Raw genomic sequence first — 21,688 nt, forward strand, 5'->3', positions numbered from 1 at the left:
TATCCCCAACTTTCCAGCAGCAAACCTAATTCTCCAAAGGGGGAAAAGAGATTGTAAGAGGGAATGTGTCATGAGTAAAATACAAGCAGCCAGATGGCACATGGCTCTGGGTCAAGTGAAAGACAAATCTGCAGCTCTCCCAGAGCAGCAGTTGGGAGAGACTGAGTTGCATGAGATGTCATCCTTCCACCAGCTCTCTGGCCTGCAGGGCAAACAGATCTTTTCTGGCACCACAAAGGGTTCAAGGGCTCTCCATACGTGGATTTGAAGGAAGCAGACAATAGAAGAATTAAGACTAAAACTGTAATCTCAGATCTTGAAAAACAACCAACAAAGAAAGAGGCTCTGTACTCTACTGTGTAACTATTTAAGGACTGAAACAATTAGGAGAATCAGTTACCTCAATGAAAGCCTAATGAAACATCTACTGAGATATGACGCAACCAGAGTGGTTTTAACATTTGCTTTCTTTATTTCCATGCAACTTTTGTCCAAGAATACCAGAATACAAAGTGTGTTGGGAACAATTTCCACCCACAGAAATGCCAGACCTCACACCTTGAAGGAGTCTCAGCACTTTCAATGGCCACTGAGTGTCAGCTTCTGCTCCCCTGTGTCTGCCAGGGCACTCTGGCTGTTTCCTTGCTCCTTTTCATGTGATAGCACAGGGGTTTAGCTGCACCAGGATGGCTCTGGGAGAAGGAAGCCTATAGGGTTTTGTTTCCCCTTGCAATCTTACTAGTTTAATGTGAAAGTAAAACATGCTTGCAAGCAAGCTGGCTCTGCCCACCTAAATATCTTGCTGCTACCAAGAGGGATGCCTCCCTTTCTCTTCCCTGCCTTCACTCCCTCACATGTGCAGCCTTATCCTGTTCCCAGTTCCAGCACAGGTTCACTGGATACAATCCAACTCACCAACTCAGCAGAAAACAAAAGGATCAAAATAAGACCTAAAAAAAATATATATTTTAAAAAAATCAGATAATTATTACTTGTTTAGGTGTGGAAACCCAGGGCACCGGGAATATTTCCCTGTCTGCTCTGGGGTGCCCTGACCCCCAGGGGAACACTGACTTTGACCCTCATTCATGGAGAAAGTTTCCTAAACTCCAGAAGAGATCAGAAACCACTAGGGTGTGAAGGAGATTGTAGAGAGTAGTGTAGGTGTATCACTTAGATGGGAAATTTAGGTTTTGGTATTTTTAGTATGTTGTGGATGGAAGCAAGATGGGGGGCACAGGGTGTCATCCTGGGCTTCTTCTTCATGCTTCTTCTTCCTCTTTCTTCTTGGGTTTGGATGCCACTCTGTAATTGGGCAGAAAATCTGCACTGCGGGCTTTTAGGGATCAATTATTGGGCTGAAAAGGGAAATAATCTAGGTGTCAGTTCTTAATTGTATAGTTTACCTTTACAAGACCTTGTAACAAGAGATTGTTGGCCATTTTTGCGATGCTTTTCCAGTGCGCTGAGCCTGGTGTGGACAGCGTGCAAAACTCTAGGTAAGATAATGATAAAAAAGAACCTGAAGACCAAAAAATTCAGCATGTCTGTCTTTCCTGACACAAGACCAATATTGTAATCGGTCTATACGCATTTTCACATTATCACTCACATTATCCAAGGGATTCATGTTCTCTATGTTTTGATTTATAGTATAGAAGGATTTGGGAGGGCAGGGGCATGGACACAGGAAGTGGGGAGAACAGAAACAAACTCTTCAGTTTGATGATAACTTTGATTAGCTGCTAGAATAACGCCAGAATTGTCCCACAGACCATGCAATTACGCTCAGTAGAGCAGGTTAGGTTTTGAGATAAGGCTACCCCAGACATTCTAGAGAGCAAAGCCTTAATTACAAGCCAAGGCACAAACTTTGTCCATCACTGGACCCCACCTGGAGCACTGCATTGAGCTCTGGGGCCTTCAGCACAGGAAAGGCATGGACCCATTGGGGAAGGTCCAAAGGAAAGGCTGAAAGAACCAGGATTGATCATCCTGGGGAAGAGAGGGCTCTGTACAGTCTTTGGAGGACCTTGCAGTATCTAAGGGCACTCCAAGAGAGCTGGAGAGGGACTTTTGACAAGAACCTGTAGTAATTAAGGGGAATGGCTGGTGCTTTAAACTAAAAGAGGGTTGATTTAGATTAAATAAAGAAAGAACTTTTACAATAAGCATGGTAAAACACAAGCACAAATTGCCTACATCCTCCATCCTTGCAAACATTCAAGATCAGATTTAGCACAGGTCTGAGGAGCCTGATCTGGTTGAAAATATCCCAAGTTCATCCCAAACTTCAGTGGACAAGTTTGTACAAATGGCCTTTAAGGTCTCTTGCAACGCAAACCATTCTATGATTCTATGACCTGCATGCTCAAGTGCTTGTATTAAGGCTACTATGTTAAATTCCTGATAAGGGGAATTTGGAATTGGTATCTATTTTAGTATTTTTGCCTCTTTTTAAAACTTGTTTGTTTTGTTTTGTTCCATTTTGTTGATTTTTTGTTTGGTTTGGGGTTTTGTTTGTTTCGTTGGGTTTTTGTCTTTGTTTATTTTGTTTTCTTTTGGGATGAACCCCTTTGTCCATCTGGCCACCAAGGCCCTTAACTAACGTGCAATTGCCACTAGCAGAAAATGCGCCACATCGCTTCTCATCCTTGCTTATAAAATCTTTGAGAGCTTTATGTCACCTGGGCGGAGCTGACCAAGGACTGAGCAGCTCTGTGACCTCTCCTTGTCACCTTCCGATGCACCCACATAATGCCTCTCAAACAAGAACCTTCTTCGTGGCAGGCAGAAATGGATCATCAAGGAAGATTAAAAGCCTGGTCAGAGAAAAGTGACTTTCTTTCATCTTAGCCAAGGTTTCAGCAGCTCTTAAAGCCCTAATTGCAGAGCCTTTAGCACTCCATTTCCTAGACTGAGGCATGATGTGGGCTCTGTATTTATTTATCTCACCCTACCAGTCTTCCACAGAAAACACAGTAGCTCTCTTTTTATGAAGTAGGAACATTTGGCAGCACTGCAGGTGCTTTTTGTCCAGTATCTCTGCTACAGCAGGCAGAAGCTAAATGGGTGATTACGGATGCACAAATCTCAAGAGATTCAGAAGTTTATTTCTGACAGGCACCCAGGAGTGCTCTTGTTTTACTATCCAAAGACACTAGTCAAACCTCTTGTGTATTCATTTCTAGCACTGCAGTGTCCTATTTGATGACAATAGCCCAAATTCATTTACAAGAAAGTTTCTCTGACTTCCTTCTTTTTGCCTCAAATATGCTAGGCTGCAGGAATGTCAAGTCAGAATCGGTTTTTTTAGGTAGATACACCTTTCTTAGAACTCAGAGCTTAAATTGAGACATCCCAGGCTTATTGTACTGTGACATGAGACAAGTTAGACTACATTTGGTTTTATGCTTAGATCTGGCGATTTGAATGCTATCACATAGCAATATATAAGCAAGGTAAGTGAGAAATAGAGAAACTATCAAATACAGATTTTCTTTGAACAAAAATATGCCTGTGCCCCAAAAGCTTATGTTTTTCCAGCAAGAACAGTCATTCTAAAACAGATGTCTCTTCCCTTCTTCCCATCTTAGCTTTCTTATACCCAGGGATCAGCCTTTTTTTTACATGAACAGGCAAAATACTTTGCCTGTGTGAATGGTGACTGAGCTGTGTAAGCTAAAAAAGGGAAATCTGACCATCTTTCCTCCTCCTTTGTACAGCAGAAGGGCTATGACTGCCGTTGGCCACTGCTGTTGGTCTAGGACTGCAAGAACACCATAGTGGTATAAAAATATAATCAGAGCCTCAAGATGAATGTGCAATATTTGCACACAGGCAAATTCAAATGGTAGGGCAGCAGGATTTAACTGACTGCAACAGTTTGGGGTGTCTGTACCTCAGGTCCCCGTGAGAAAGGAGTTATGCTGTGGGGCTTGCTTTAAGGTGTTTTTCCTTTTTTCCTTAGAAAACAGCTCTGTAAATTGGGTGTGTTGGGCTCTGGTTAGGAGCTTCATTTAACCTTTCCTGGCTTTGCACAGTAGCAGCTTGTAAAACTGCTACCTGTACTTCTTTCGATTAAAGCAGAACTAATATAAAACAGCATTTCCGTCTGCTTATAAGTCTCAGGTTAAATTAAGAAATAAAGATACAGCAGACAAAAACAAGAGAAGATTTTGAAATTTGCATAAGCAATATTTTCGGAGATTAAAAAAAAAAAAAGTTCATTATGAACCTTGGGCAAAGATTTGAGTGGTTTCTTATTTGATCAGAACCTGTTTGTTTATCCCTAACTTTAACCATATGGGAACAGTTTTATGGAGCAAGCTCATAAAATGAAAATGACAGAGTGCACAGCTCAATCTGAGTCTGCTTGGGCTGTAAATATCTTGTTATCACCCGCTATGATGCTCTAAACCTTAGCTCCTGTATTAGCATAGTCAGTGCTGTGCTCCTCCAGACTGTAAAGATACTTCAGCCCGAAGATCCAGAAATGTAGAATGCCAAAAACACACATCAATATAGAAAATGTCAGCATTGTAAAACAAAGGGCAATACGGGGGTGGGAAGGAAGAGAGAGAAAGAGAGAAGAAAGAGAGAAAGAGAGAGAGAAAGAGAGAGAGAGAAAGGGAGAAAGGGAGAAAGGGAGAAAGAGAGAAAGAGAGAAAGAGAGAAAGAGAGAAAGAGAGAAAGAGAGAAAGAGAGAAAGAGAGAAAGAGAGAAAGAGAGAAAGAAAGAAAGAAAGAAAGAAAGAAAGAAAGAAAGAAAGAAAGAAAGAAAGAAAGAAAGAAAGAAAGAAAGAAAGAAAGAAAGAAAGAAAGAAAGAAAGAAAGAAAGAAAGAAAGAAAGAAAGAAAGAAAGAAAGAAAGAAAAAAAGAAAGAAGCAGAGAATTCTTATGAAATATAATAAGGTCAAACCAGACACAGGTGAGGAAACTCAGTCCCAAACAGGCAATGTGATTTGCCAAGACAGCAGAACAGATCACTGAACGAGTAAAGTAAATCTGATTTTAAAAATAAATTTCCAATTTGATTTTTCTGATTTCTTTTACTGAGCATTTCCACAGCCCACAGTTGCACACAGTCATGGCATGACAGCTCTGTCTGAGTCTTTCAGCTTCAAGAAAGAAAGAATAAAAAAACTCCAACAGAACAACAACTAAACCAGAACCAAGCCTGAACACCAACAAAAGCAAACCCCAATGATCCCTTCTCTCAGTTCTGCTGCCTGGAGGGATACAAACACTCCTCGCCCAGTTTCAGGGGATGCCTGTTGGCTCATTTACTTGGCGCTGCATCAGGATCAGCTGATCACTTGACAAAAAATCCCCGAAGGTTATGAGCCTCAAAACAGCCATGCATCTGACCCAGATAGCTTTCAGTGTCTCGGCATCACCGGGGTGCTAAGAAGAGTTAAAATTCATCCCTAAGTGATGCTATACCTGCTCCCATCAGTGCCTAGTTACACATCAGATTGATTGTAAAGCTTTATTGTTTTATAAGTCTCTGCTTGGTCTGTTACCAAGTCACATTAACAATCTGTTAATGGTTTTCATTATTCCCAAAGCATCCACAATAGGTGTCTACGACCTGGAAACAGTCCTTAGAGGAGTGAAGAATAATGAGGATAATCGTGTTGCTCTGTTCCTCCAGTGACATTTCTGATGCTCTGGCAGGGAGGGTTCTGAACCTGTTTTCTGCTCCCTGAGCAGTGTCTGGCCTGTAAACAGAGAGATGTTAGGAAAATGTAAAAGCACCCGTCCACAATACAGAGCAGAGGAATTCAATTCACCCCTCTCAGCTGCTAAACTTCAAAGAAGGGAGGGAAGAAGTTAAGGAAAAATGCAAGCCTATCTGGGGGCTGCTTCCCGAAAGCAAACCCTCATCCATCTTTAATGGAAACAGTGGAAGTAAACATGCTGGCTTCAGTCATTTAAATGTAAATTTGACTAGTCACCGCAGAACCTATGAGGAAAAAAAAAAAAATCCTGTCTTAACAGCTTGATGAGAATTTGTAAGTCCAGTCTATAGTTTCTTGCTGGGGAAGGTGGTGCCAAATAACGATCAGGAGGACATTAACTGTGAAACACAATTCTAGTTCCCAGCTTCACCACTGATCTGCAGGCTGGCATTGACCAAATAACCTGACTTCGCCATTCATCTGTTTTCCACTCATATTTTATTGAAAAAATAAGTTTTGATACCATTGGTTGTTGTTTTTCATACATTCAGACAGCAGAAACAAACTTTTGGGGGACATATCAGCTGATGCTTTCGAGAACATCTGTGGTTGAAAGGAAAATAGAACTATACTTGGGTGGCTAGAAAGATTTAAAGAATCCATTCCCTGATTAGTTGCTCTTATAGAAAGGGATGAATCTTTTCTCAGGCTCCAGGATGTTTTGCAAACAGATCTGATTACTGTTAGCTGGACTTTATCACTGGTGTTGCAAAGCACATAACAACAACAACAACAACAGTGATGACAAAATATATATATATACACATATGTGACTTTACAGAGTCAAATTATTCTTTAAATATTAAAAAATCCGTGTTAAACTATTTTTATAAGTCCAACATGACTTGCTATCAATAAACAAGCAATGTCATAGAAAAACTAGCATTATGGAAAGATGAACTGATAGACAAGAAGAAATTTGGATAATTCTGAAAAAAAACCCTTCAGTTTAAAAGTGTGGGATTCTTTCCTAGATAAACATTTCTCAGTTATGTCTGCACACACTTGATTTACTGCGCTGTATGTCCCTGCTCCCCTGTCCCTGAAGGTCACCTGTGCTGCCTACTGAGTGCAAAAGGAGAGTCACCATAGACTTTAAAGGTCAGTTCTCTGTAAGAGGGCTCTGACAGACTTTAGCTCATGCAGGGGATTTTTGATACAGATGATAGAAATTGGGACAGCTCCTCTTTCTGTGAGTCTTCAACTCTTTCACAGACTGTTCAAGTCAGGTCCCAATTAATCATAAGATTCAGGGATTGAAGCCAAAAAAATGCCAGAAATTGTTTATTTGAAAATATGGTATATGTACACCTAAATTTCAGTAAACAAAGTTTAGGGTACTAAATGTGTGTCTGCAGTCCTGACATCTAAGTTCTTCAGGTAATCCTGCCTGTTACTGTTCCCATACTGACAGATATAAATTGTTCAGACCTCATATCTAAGTGCTATTAGATTCCAAAAACTATTGTGTATCTCTCATGAAAATATCTGTTTTGTTGTCTTCTTGAATCTTATGCTAAAAGATGATTTTTTTTTCTATGTAAGTCATCAGACACCCCACTGCCTAATTGGAGATCATGGATCCCATGATAAGAGTAAAGAACTGAAAAATAATTACCTATTTCAATGCTCAGCTTTGAAGTCCCTAAATCCAATTTTGTATTCACACTTAAGAACTCCACTGGACTGGCTTACTCACAACAGGAATTTTTCTTTTTAAAAACTTATTAAGTCATTTTTAAATTATTTTTAAACAGTTTTGAAGAGGCATAGCTTTTGTTAGTAAATACTCACACGTCAGTCATTTGGACTAGTATGAACCGGACCAGACCTAAATCTGATGTGTGCCTTGATGCAGAGCACATGTGGATTTTTTATTTATGGCCCTGATTACTCATCTTCTTTTTCACTTAGCTACTTACACTAAAGCACAAGACAGTAAAATATCACGAAATACAAAGAATGCAATTGTAAAGGCAATACAAAACAGTGACGAATGGAGAATTAAGTATATATTTGTTACAGTCATTCTCAGTTTTACACATCATAATATTTTGCACGATAGGTCCGTAACTGTTGATACAGTTTCTCAAAATGCTACCGTGTTTAATTCTTAAGACCATAGTGAAAGTATCAATTCACTGTGAGGTTCAGTATTGTTCTGGGTGTCCCAGGGTACATTTCCCTAAATCCTTGATTTTTAGGGGGTTACGTGGCAATAAGAAGTAAAACAGCCTCTGAACAAGCAAGTGAATTTCTTCTTTTAATGATGAGGTGATAGCTCTGAATCTTCTTCTTTTTCTCTTCATAAGGCATTTAAATTATTCTGAATATATTTATTTATACTGCTAAAGAAAAAAAATAAAAGGAAAAAAACCCAGAAAATGAAGGAATCTTGCTACATAAAAGAAGCAAAGAAAATATAATCTTTTACTTTGAATTTGTTTGCCAGTAGCTTATAAAATCTCTGGGTTATATGAAGCTTTTAATCTATCACCCAGAGCTGAACCCTCTCATTGAAAACACATTTTATTGAATTGCATTAAAATTATTTAGCCATTTTTATAGGCATAAGGTGATCAAATACATAATGTATTTTGATGGTCCCCAAAATGTCCCTGATGTGTGCTGGCTTTTGCTAATTAAATTCAGAATACTTGCTTTTTTAATGTTTCGGTTTTTGTTTCTTTTTTTCTGTCTCTCTCTTTCTTCTTTCTTTCTTTCCTGCTTTCTTTCTTCTTAGGAAAAAATAAAGGTCAGCTGTTAATTAGCGGTTTTCTGAAAGTATCCATTAATATTACATAAATTACTGCCTCAAAATCCAATTAGAATCCTGGGCCATATTGAAACTAAATAGATCATTTAATTTTCAGGGCACAATATGAAATGAGGTCTAGGAAAGAAATCAATACTGGTTCAGTAAGGAAATATCAAGAGAGGTGTGTGTGTGTGTGGGGGCGGTGGTGGTGGTGTGTATACTCACATAACATAGTGATCTCAGCTTTATGAGGGCTTGGATGTATGAGATAAACGTATATTTAAGTGTGCAGCAAACCTGGCTTTAAAACAATAGGAAAACATCTTTTTACTCTCTGGGGTTTTGCCCTCCCGATCAACTCCCCCTCCCCACTTTGTCGTTGTTGGGGTTTTTTTCTGTTTTTGTTTTGTTTTCGTTTTGCTTTTGGTTTTAGGGTTTTAGTTGCTTCGTTTCCTTGGTTTGTTGGCTTTTGATTGTTTTTTGGGGGATTTGTTGTGGGTTTGGGGTTTTTTGTTTGCTTGTGGGTTATTTTATCAGGTTTTTTTTGCCTTTCATCCCTGGTAGTATCCTCTTCCAATTTAATAAAAAGGAACATTAGAAACTTTTGATTAAAGAAGGAGATGACCATAAAATCAGATTTTTTGAATTAGAAAACTATAGGCACGTAGAAAAAGGCTATTTTAGTATTTTATTTGCTGTGGAAGTTGTACGATTTGACCATGAAAAACATAAATGAAAAAATGTACCTGATTTCTATACAGCAGATATTGTGATTCACTTCTCGCTGAATATTGGTGATATTTGAGCTTCTTGAGCATTTGTGAAGAGATGGAATTGAGTTGGTTGGCCTAATGGCTCTTAAACATTTTAGGACATTTGGAGAGCCAGTGCTTTTAGCACTTTCTTTTAGCAAGAGCCCTTCTCTGCACATAATGAACAATAATTGATCAATATGACATGGAAATGTGTTTTTGTTATTATTAGCTTCTCCTGTGGATAAAAGGAGTGCAAGTACTTCTACAAAGGACCATTAGGCAAATGGACTAGAAGCATCAAACTGTTAGATTAAATGGGCAGCTCCAGAGCCTGAAGAAGCCAGGTTTCTAAGCAAATAAAATTGGTAGATGGTATCACAGCCACTTTTCCAGCAAAAAAGGACCAGGAAAATAATGGTTCAGAACATTCAGCAAAATTGCATCAGCAGGTCAAGCAGCTTGTGAGAGATGAGTAGGGAGATGGAAAAGGGGATAGCAAGCAACAACAGGGAAGGAGGTGGTAGAATTCTGGTTATAGAAATTTCTGCTCTTTTCACAGAGCAAGGATAGAGTATAATAAAGATATCCTTGCAGACTCATCTGGACAAAGGGAAAGTTAGATTAGAATGCACCTTTGAATGTCTGCTGGGCTTCAGCAATAAATAAGTCTAATCTAAAGTTGTTAATTATGAACCCAAAAAACTGGTAGAAGGGTAGAAGATTTATCTGGATAAAACATTAAAATCCATAGGTGGAAACCAGTCAAGAAAGAGTGATTTAACAAAAGAAAATAAAAACTGGCAATGCTTGTCAAAATAAAAGTGCTACTTTCCTTATGTTTCTTACTCAGTTAATATTCAGAAGAAAAAATGATCAGGTATGAAAAGAAAATAATGGAAAGAGATTTTGGAGATAAATTTCTGGTTTGGGAAGCTGTGTGTGACACGGTAGTTAGAACACTGCTCTTGTAAAATCTTTGAGGACTTGTGCTGGGACAGCAGGTGTGGGTGAGAAGCAGAATCCGTGGAGCTCCGTTAAGTGCTGTCCCCTCAAAAGCTGTCACGTTATCAGAGACAGCAGCTAGATTACTCATGAATTAAAGAACAGATGCAAAAAAGGGACTGTTAACAACAGAGAACCTGGAAATTTTTACCCATTTAGCACAAAGCCAAAGTAGAAGGAATGCAGAGAGTGTTTTGAATTCGACTGCTGCCTTCAGTTTCCTCAGTCTGCATAGGGATGGGAAAAAGGTTGAACATTTTGATGGACTTGGGTTGGAATATTGGAACTTCTGGCTAGAAATCAGGAAAAATGTTTAATGGTGAATATTATACTAATGCAAAAAAGGGCAAACATTTTGAGTGCATAATCCACTTCTGAATTTGGGACAAGCTGAAAGATTTACTCTTAGAATAAGTTGACATGATTTCAACTCCGAGGAATGGTTGAAGCCTGTTGGACCACTGATATTAAGTCTGACATATTTTCATTAACATTTTAGATAGTTTATACCAAAGAACTCTAAAAATAATCTGTCTGAGACCATCTCTGATACATCTATTTCAATGTCCACAAAATTTTGGAATGCTGGAGATAATTTGGAGAAGCAGTGACAAAAGTGTTGGTGTTTTCAAGAGGAAACAATAAACCCAAATAGCTATATATTTAGTAGAGATTCATTCTTACCTATTTTATGCAAAGTAGATTCCATCTAACTAATTGTGACATTTTCATTTGAGAGGAGCATATGTTAAATTAATAAATGCAGCAGTGCTGGTACAGTGCTCTTAGATGTCCATGAGGCATTTGATTTGAGGCTATACAATATTTGATTAAATAATTAAAGCAGTTAGAATCAATGCAATAAATAGGTTTAAAGGAATGAACAGATGCATTTTCCTGTAAATAGTTTTGTTTGCAGTCAGATGCTGCACCATTTATAAAGTTTATTGTGAGTGACAGAGCTGAAGCCTCAAGACATGAAGAAGAAAAGTTGAGTAACCTCTGGTTGAGGATTGAGCAGCTCCAGGGTGATCTTGTCTATGTGAATAGACACCTGTTGCCAGGGTGTAAAAAAGACAAAGCCTGACACCTGTCAGTGGTACCCAGTAAAACGACAGGAGTCACCAGGCATAAAGTGAAAAAAAAAACAAACCCAAACCAAACCCAAAACATCTCCTAAAACACTAAAACACAAGGAAAAAAAAAAGGAAAAAAAAAAAAAAGTAGTTTATGTTGATCAAGCACTAGAGAAGATTGCCCAGGTTTACAGAGAGAGTGTGGAGTCTTCCTTGGTGGAAATATTAAAAATCATGCTGGGTAATGTCCTGAGAAACTTGCTTTTTTTGACCAGGTTTTAAGCAGGTTGGTTGGTCTATGTGACCTCTAGACATGCTTTCAAACCTCAGGTTTTCTGTGATTCTGAAAAGCCTTGTTCAATTCTGATGACAAAACAAAGGCAAGTCAATACTACAGAACTTGTTCAAGTAAGTGAAAATAAACATAATTGTTTTAATGCACAGTCAAAGAAGTCTGAAAAATTTTGAGGGCCATGGTGTCTAGCCAATAAAAATAAACCTTCAACACCATTGTAGGGAGCAGCACCAAAAAGAGCAACCATAAGACCCAGGCCAGATAAAGTGGAAGATCTCGAGGAGGAAGACAGAGGCTAGATGATCTTCACATTTAGCACAGCACAGCAATAAGACCTCAGAGGAGAATGAGAGAAACATATCACATTAATGGTTTTCCCTTGCAGATGGGGTCTTTGTTCTGGGTTATGTTGTGCCTCATTCCTTTGTTCTGCAGCCTTGCAGGATGGCATATGGCCCCACGTGTTTTATACCAGACATAGCCTATTTAATCTTTTCAGCAACAATTAAGTTTCCACGTTAGCTGATTCACAGATTATTGTATCAGAACTATTAAACTGGTGGGTTGTTTTTCTTCCACCTCAGTTTAGCTATTTTTTTTTTTTGTTGTTGTTTATAAGAAACACTTGTCTCTGTGGTGCAGCACATACCAATATAGAACAGAATTACAATGTACTTCCAGCCAAAATCAGTTTATTGTCTATTTCAGTAGTTTTCTTATGGTAGCAATTATTCTCTGTAAGCCTGCAAGCAAGCAGCAGAAATCTGAAATCATCAAAGAGTTTTTATCTGCAGCAATTTCAAAAATGGCAGGTAGCTGATAGTTTAAACTTTAGTTCTCTGCAGTAGAGCAGTGTGAGAACTGGAGAATGCCATCTGCCTTCAACAGCCAGGTTTAAATGCTCAGGAATCAGTGGCTTGTGTTGCCATTGCTCATATGTGCTAGTTAAATCAAGCTGGCAGGGCACAGCAACAAATGAGTTACCCATAATAAAAGTGAGGGGTGAACTCCATCACTCTGAGGGAAAGGGCTGCTCTGGAAAGGGGCATTCTCAGCTCTACCATGAGTGTGCCACTCAACAACAGCTCTCTACTAAACCAGAGGAGGATACACTGGAAGAGTACTGAACACTGCCCTTTTTTAATGCAATATAATGTTTCTAATATATCCTCATAGGAAAAACAGGTGTTGTGTATATATATATATATGTATATAGCAACAGGACTGCAAAGGGATGAATGCTGTCAAAAAACCAAAACCAAGCAAAAAAAAACGACCAAATAATCTTCTAAATTCCCAGACCTGGAGCTGAGAACTGATAATCCCTGGCAACATGGTGATTCTAGTGTTACCATGAAATATTCTAGTTCATCACTTATATTTCCAGCAATGACAACTGAGTTCCTTTCGTCTTGGTTTAGCCCCAGTGGCAGCTAAACCTCATGAAGCATTTTGCTCACTCTCTGCCCCTCCAATCCCCACAGTGGGATGGAGGACAAAAATTGAAAAAGGAAGAAAACTCATGGGTTGAGATAAAGGCTGTGTAAAAGGTAAAACAAAAGCCATGCACACAAACAAAACAAAACGAGGAAATCATCCACCACTTTCCATGGTGTTCAGCAATCCCCAGGAAAGCAGGGGATTACTGTAACATGCAACCATGACTTGAAAAGACCAACACCATCTGATGACCCTCTCTTTCCTTTTCCTTCTGATCAGTTTTTTATGCTGAGCGTGGCACCATGCCCTTATGGAGCACCCCACTGCTCAGCTGGGGTCACCTGTCCCCACTGTGCCCCCTCCCAGTTCCTTCTGCACACCCAGACCCCTCACTAGTGGGGTGGGCTGAGTGGCAGGAAAGACATTTTTCCATTTAAGCACTGTACAGCAATAACAAGAATCTGCTGCAGCCTGCATCAGTGATTAAAAAAATTGTAAAAAGTAATATATTTTCATCATAAAACCTATTACTACCTAATTATTTCTATTTGGAACTTTCTGGTTTGGGGCAGGCTGTATTTGGTTTTTTGAGGAATTTCTCTGCCCAAAAATTATCCATTTTTTTTTTCCAAAATTTTTGAAGCTCATTGAGAACTATAAGAAAACCCAAAGAGCCCCAAAGTGTTTTCACAAAATTAGGTGAAAGAACAGAGGGTAACTTTTTGATAGAAAGGAAATAATGCAGCACAGAAGGAGAAAACTTATTTGCTCCTGTACTCTGTTGAGATCTAAAGGTGGGAGAAGAGAAGGATCCTGCCTGTTGAGATGAATTTGACTCAACAGAAAGAATTACTCAGAAAGAGCTCAGCTGTAGAACACATAGAATAAAAGGAAAGGAAATCTGACCCAGAGTAACGTGTTCCAACTTGGTTATCTGATGAGACAAAAATATGATGCTGAAGAAAGAAAGTGTCTTTAGATGTAAGGAATACAAATGATAGGATCACATTTGAGTTAATCTTGTTAATTTTGTTAATAACCTAAGGCCCTGCCATGGGCAGGGACACCTCCCACTATCCCAGGTTGCTCTAATCCAACCTGGCTTTGGACAATTCCAGGGATGGGGCAGCCGCAGCTCCTCTGAGCAACCTCTGCCAGGGCCTCACCACCCTCCCTGTAAGGAATTCCTTCCAAACATCCAATCTAAATCTCCTATCTTTAGTTTAAAACTATTCTACCTTGTCCTATCACTGTCTGCCCATGTGAATGGTCACTCTCTGTCTCTATAAATCCCCTCCAAGAATGGAAAGGCTGCAGAAAGGTCTCCCTTCTCTTTTTCAGGCTGAACACTCCCTGCTGTCTCATCCTGTCTTTACAGGAGAGGTGTATGCTCCTGCCCCTGGAGTATCTTTGGGAACATTAAAAGCAGCTTTCCTCCCTGAAATAACTGCAGTACCTGTATCTATAAATAAATGATGTATTGAAATGAGTAAAGTGCTCTTATTTTGATTTCTTATAATGGAAACATATGGAAATATTCAGCAAAATTCACAGGCAACTCATTTAAAACTTACTGAAAAATATGGAGCTCATTTCCACCAGATACAATTTGGCGCATACATTTTCATAGGGAAAATATCAATATCTGCAGTTATATTAAAGAGCATCATATGGGAGTTTGTCTGATTTTGAGCAAAATCCAAACTCTATATGATTGAAACAAACAAAAGCTGTCCCTACAGGGACAAAGTTTAAGCATTTTCAAGAAAATGAAAAAATTTACTTTTCTAACCTAAATTTACTTCAAAGGCAGAAACAGCATCACAGCTAAGGTCACATTCACCATGAATTTTATGTATAAATTGGGGGAGAAAGAGTCTCAGAAGCAAAGTATGAAAAAAATTACTACTATAAATATTTTCATGAACATTCTACTGAACTTTCAGCTCCTCGGTTTGCAACCAGAAAAGAGATTGAACTTTTTCACATGGTTTCCATTATTTTCAGTTTCAGAAGTGTTAGAAATAGAGCTACAAACATTGCCTCCTGTCAAGCTCTTTTTCAGGAGCAGATGACAGCAGAAAGTCAGGAGGAAGCAACTAGCAAAAAAAAAAAAAAAAAGAAAACCCACACCATAACTTTTTTAAACTTTCTCAAATAGTATAAAATCTTGAGTTCAACTCAGTATTTGGAAGATGTTTTTAACCCAATTGTTGTTTCCTGCTGTTATTCCCATAATCTGAAAAAAAAAAAAAAAAAAAAAAAAAGTGATTTTATGACCCCCTCCAAAAATATCTGAAGCCTGTCTCACTTTATGATTCACCCAAAACTCCCCTCATTACAATTCCACTTCCTTTCTTTATGAAATACCTTTTATCATGCGCTGGAGGGTGATGGCTTAAAAGTCGTGCCTAAGGGTTGAATTACTTAGACTCCCTTGAGCCACAGGTTCAAATTCTGGCTGGGTTGACTCAATTCTGCCTCCTTTCAAGGGAAAGAAATTGAATTCCGTGCAGGTCATTCTGCCAGGCTCTTTCAGGGAAGAGCAAAATTGCAACTAATATCCAGCCTGCTTTCTGGAAACATTAAAGCTTTCTATCAGAAGGAAGTTTTTTCCCAGCATCTTTCACAAGTATTTCGTCTCCTGTCACTTCAGTGCTGCACCTTCATCAGTGCTGTGTGCTTGGCAGTCACACTCTACCAGGGTGTGCATTAGATCTCGTGTGGTTGTACAAGGCCAGGGAACACACTGCCTTTTATTCCTGCCCCGGTTCGTTAAAATTTCACTAACAGCCACTATTTCCTAAAGTCTTAATGTGATTTTCCTTTCAGAGCTCCAAAATAGGAAGCAGAAGTCAATCGTTGCAAGCCTCACCTTTAATTAGGAGGAAACCAAGAAGCTGTTTTTTTATTTTTTTTTTTTATTTTTTTTTTTTTTTAAAAAGATCTTGGACACCTCACACATGCACACCTCGAGGGGTCAGCAGCTGAATGGCAGAGAAGGACAGCCTCAAATCCATCATTTTAAAACTGTGTGGTTTCCAGCAGTCTTTCATGGTTTGTAAATGCTTTGGGCTGGCAGCTCTGTGGAGTGATGACAGGGATGCAATCAGCAGCAGAAGGCAGCCCAGGTTGTAAAAGGTGTTGGCATCCTGTGGGAAGAATGGCATCACAGAGCCAGGCAGCTTAGGAAACAAAGTCAGCGCTTTTTTTTGCTAAAATTTCCCATATCTGGACTCTCTTTCCAACTGGTAACAATACTGCCAGTTTTTAAAATTTCAGACAGGAATGCTTTATCCTGGCAGACAGTGTTGGGCAGACATTGCATGGAAAATACCACAATAAATATAATTTCTTAAAGCAAGCTCAAGCGAAAAACAACCAACAAGGTTTTACTCACTTATAAATAATGCTCATATAGAAGTGTTTTCTGAGAAGCATCCTGACTTTTGCTTGTTAAAATGATCTGGAATTTTAAAGATTATCTCATACTTTGTGTGAGAATTCATATAATATTTCTTGATTAATCAAAACACAATTTTCAGAAAGTCAGGTCATGCTAGCCCCACTAATTGATAATTGACAGGCAAATAATATGTTTTTAGAGTTACAGAAATACTGTTTTCAGCATTATAGTTTTTTCTTCCCCTGAAATCACTGTATATTCTTTCTTGGGGTTGTGGAGCTCAAGAGAATTTCCCTGTAGCCACAACCTCCAGTGACCAGCAGTGACCTTTTTGGCATTATGCTGGGAAAAGAGGATATAGCCTAAGGCAAATTCACAAGGGTGAAGTTCAGGGACCAGGTTAAAAAAAATACAAATATAAGGAATAAAAAAACTGGAAAAAAAAACCCAAAAACCAATGCCTGATGTCTATGGCATATATCATTTGTAACAGACAATTTTTACCTCTCAATAAGAAAGGTGGCATGTACCAACTCTTGTTTTCATACAACCTTCAGCCTAATTGAGGGATACTCTTCCCAATAAGACAAACCGATTTTGGAACAAATTGCTGTTTCTGGTACCTTTGGTTGATTCCCCAGCACCATCCCCCTGAAAGCCCCATGTTTTCACCATGTTACGCCAGGTTTAATATACATAAGAACAGACTGTTTTGTGCTCACCAGGAGAGATGGCAGGCCAGCAGTTGAATTCTATTTCCCCAGCACCTCCTGAAGCCAGCTTCTGGTCTCCTCTTGAGTTGATGTCTCAGGCTTGAGCCATGAGCAGGGTGGGGAGCAGGAAAGCAAAGCCTCCCTCTGCCTTGAGGGTCCACTTTGTTGCCCATCAGGTGGAGTGTGCTCCTTGTTCACAAGACTTGGTCCTTTCTTCAACAAAACTGCGCCAGAGTCATGGAGGGCAAATGCTGGGCTGTGAGAGTGGCTTACTTCCTTGGAAAACAAACGTGTTATTTCGTAGTCTTGGTCAGCAAATCTGCAATAGATTCTGTTTTGTGTGTGCTTATATGTGTTTGTGTCAGTTGAAGCAACATTTTAAGTAAACACAATGACTTCAACCCAAGGCCAGCATGTTTAAAGGTTGTTTCTCTTCTGTTGTGAGAACTGTGCCCATATATGATTGCTTTTGGTACTCATTCAAATGTTTTAAACCCAACAGATGTCTTTTTTTTTTCTTTGTGAGCATAGGAAATGGAGAAAATAAATAGACTGTTTAATTTGTTCTGACTCTATTTTAAAATGCAATTAGATTGGAGGAAAAATCCAGAATAAACATTTAAATTATTTGGTGATAGTGCTCGGTACCTTTTTTTCTCTAGATCACTGTTCTTTCTCCCACCTAAGCCAAGGGAGAGTTGCAAAAAGCCAATGACATTCTCATGGTTCCCAGTTCTGTGCCTGTGGTCCACTCATGAGGTGTGCACACCCTTGCACTCTGATGGCTGTCCAAAAGCATGAGGACTGAAAACTGAAGAACAAGGAGTGCTTCAATAAGTCCTGAAGTCCATTTTTACCTCTGAACAGAAAATTGCAGCTGGTAAGGCTGCTACAGGAACGTCTCTCACCAGTTTTTGATTTACCTTACCTCTTGAGAGGCATGATGAAAATAAGAGTAAGTCACTCTCCCTGGCTCCTGGAAACTGTGGGAAATGAACACCTAGCCTCAAGCTAATATTCAAAACTGATTATTGGTTTTTCAGTTAGTTGTCTCTTTAATGAGATCCAGCTTAAAATTAACCTATTACGATCTTAAATTTTGAAATACAGAGAATGTAAAAAGTATGCTGAAGCACTAAAGAGAAAACTCATAGGTGAGAGGAAGTGTGCAGGATTTTGGGCTGCAGCATAAGGCTGAAATCTTCCAAGGCATGGAGCTTCAAGTGAGTAGTTGACTTTTGATTAATTGTTTTCTCTTTATGCTTGCTTCTAAATTACAGGTCAAAAACCACAACTGTGCTACAATTACTCTTTATTTTGTTTCATATGCACTCATAGTACAGGAATTGTGGGATAGAAGATTAGGAAAGAATCTGAAAACTTTGGAGACTTAAATTACTTGTTGATGAATCCTTTTCACTAAGAGTTTCTAGACCTATTGGTGTCAACGTAGATGTCACTTTACCCAATGTTTACTTAATTTTGAGTTGCTTATTTTTGTGTACTTCCTCTCAAGGCATCGATGTCCCAGTGTTAGGGTGTTCATAAAGCCCTATTTATATTGTTTTGTTGATATCTTCCCCAGTGCCATCCAGGTAGTGGAGAAAGGAATGTGACAAAATATTTTTTCTTACCTTTACAGTTAGCTGCTATGATATCTCCCCAGCACTATAATTATAAAGACAGAGGAGAATGCTTTTTTTTCAGTATCCTAATGAGAACTGAGAATGCCTGCATTCCCTTGGCTGCTTCTTTTAGCCAGCAGCTACTGCAACATGCCTGTAAGGAGAAACTCAGAGCAGAAATTCAAAGAGGGAAAGACACATAGAAAATATCTCATCATCATCCAATTTTCAAAGAAACAATTTAAAGATAACTAGCTTGTAAGTGATTGGGGTTGTATTGCTTTTAACTGCAGCCACCTGTTTCTAAAAGAGGAAGAATGGGTTTTTGGCTAAAGCTTGGCTAAAACAATATCTAGCTGAATTTGGGTATCTTGGCTCTCTTCCTGTAGCTGCCACAAGGTTCCTGCAGGACCTCATAGCACTTTTTACAGTTCCTGGAAATTGCTTTATTCATCCCAGTCCACTTACATGCCTGTCAGTCATTAATGAGAAGCTCTCTAATATATGACAAGTAGAACAAGTAATTTTTGATAAGGCAGCAAAATGATGGAAAGTGAGGTGCTCCCAGCAGGGCGTTGGAATCCGTAAGCAGTGCAGTGGGTTTCTTTAATGATAAAAAATGCTGCCTCTGACCCTCTGGAATGGAGATGAATCAGGGTCCATGAGGTGGTTCTGGAACAGTAAACTGAGATCTACAGACACTAGCACACATTTGTACTCTCAGAGAATAGTACAAACTATTTACTAAAATTACATTCCCTAATAGAGAGAGGCCATTAAGCCCTGACTCTGTTCCCACCTGTGGCACTCTAGAGCAGGTCACCTAATTTCTCTGAACTTCTCATTTCCTCCCCTGCCTTTTCTCACTGACAAAAGTTCTCTGGGCCATGGTTTCTCTTTTACAGTGGCCTTTCCTATTTTCTTTAGTCTCGAGCTCCTCTCTAGTTTGATAGATCTGTCAGTGTGAGGATGTTGTGCTGAATAACAGCTGCAGAGATGTTAGGTTCCTCTATCCTTGACAAGACTTAAAAAATCCTTGCGGGCTCCATAGGGGAGGGATGATGGAAGGAATCATGATTTTATACACTTATTTATTCATTCTTTCATTCACTCACAGATATTACTGACTAGTTTCAGTGTATACCCTGGAGTTCCAACACATGTTCTTAACAGATGTTTTATTATATGATCTTTTATTATATTCATCCAAACTGCTGCAACACTCCCCCCCCCTTTTATTTCCTTCTACCCCAAACTAAATTAAAAGAAAATAAACTCTTCATAGTCATAGATAGTGTTGTGTTTCTCTGACTCAGAAATCACTCCCTCCAAGGGCAATTATAATCAACTCTCATCTTTACAAAATGTACTGCAGGAGCTTAGTGACTTGAGATGATGTGATTTCTGAAGCCTCAGTCTTGGATTTTCAGGAAAAAGGGATTGTTCTTTCTGAACAGTTATCTCTTGAATGGCTTCCTGGAACTAAAAAGAGCTAAGACGCATAATTTTAAAAGTATGATTAAATATTTTGGAGCAAAAGTTTGTCGGTCTGTTTCATGGATCTTACTCTGATAAGCTCTGTATTTTCTTACATATAATCAATATACCACCACTCAGGAGCAGAAACCTGTGATTCAGCATGGTGTGGGTTACAAAACAAGTTTATCCCCTTGATCTTATTGTTTCTGATTCAACCCCCTGTCTACCACCATTTCTGTGCTGAGTTTATCTGAGTTTGCGCAGCTCTGGAATGGGACAGTATGAAGCAGAATTATTTGTTAGGTGATTCAAGTTCTCCTTGAATCATGTTGGCCTTATAGCTGCATCTACTTTACTGCCTTACTGTATTCACCTAACTTTGGAAATGTTTGCCTAAGCAATTTTCCTGTATTAACTTAGCAAGTTAATAGCAGAGAAGAAAGACAATCCTTTGCTTCACCCACCATTCCCACTTCCTGACTGAGGCTGTCATTGGAAAAAGAAAAGTTATTAATGCCAGTTACATTTATATTTCTCCAACAAAATTTCATACTGATGTGCATTGAATATTATTTATTATACTGCTTACAGAAAACTTGAAGCAATCCTAAGCCCAGGTACTAGCAAACACAAAGTATTCACATCAGTATCATCCTTATCTTATTAATGTTTTGGAATCATCTGGGATTACTTTCAGCCCTCCAAAGCCCTTTTTGTAATATTTATAAGTGTCCCAAGAGCATACAGAGAGTGTAAAAATTTTGTAAGTGGTGCTACTGAGGAAAATGTCGATTTTCTATTGGTAACTCTAAACAAAAAGTGATTTCTCAGCTTTTATACAAAAATCCTTCATTAGATAACATTAATTTGAAATTCTTTTTTAATTTTTTAATTTTTATTTTTAGAGCTTCCTCCAGATTCATGACCTGATGCAAGTGTGATTGCTATCATCTTAGCCAATATATCAGGCTGGATTTAGGACTCCATTAAAAGAGAAAAGTTGCTGACATTCAAAGCAAACTGTCCTACTCTGAAAATTTATAAGAACTACACAGACATCCTACCTTACTGAAGAATATTCAACGAATATTCTGGTTGGAGTACTAGTAACATTTTGGTATTTTCCTTAGACATTACTTACTGAATTGCAGACAGACACCTTTCAATTTGGGGCTTGCTGCAGCCTTTGAAAATGTAAGATTTTAGGCATATTCTGATGTGGTTTTCTCAAGGATTTTTGTCTTCATTTTGGTTTTGGTTTTGGTTTTGGTTTTGGTTTTGGTTTTGATTTTGGTTTTGGTTTTGGTTTTGGTTTTGGTTTTGGTTCTGTTTTTGTTTCTGCTTGGAAGTGAATTGTAAGACACATGGAACTATTATTTAGGGAAGAATGCAGTTG

Source organism: Melospiza melodia, chromosome Z, assembly GCF_035770615.1.
Source record: "Melospiza melodia melodia isolate bMelMel2 chromosome Z, bMelMel2.pri, whole genome shotgun sequence".
Lineage (NCBI taxonomy): Eukaryota > Metazoa > Chordata > Aves > Passeriformes > Passerellidae > Melospiza > Melospiza melodia.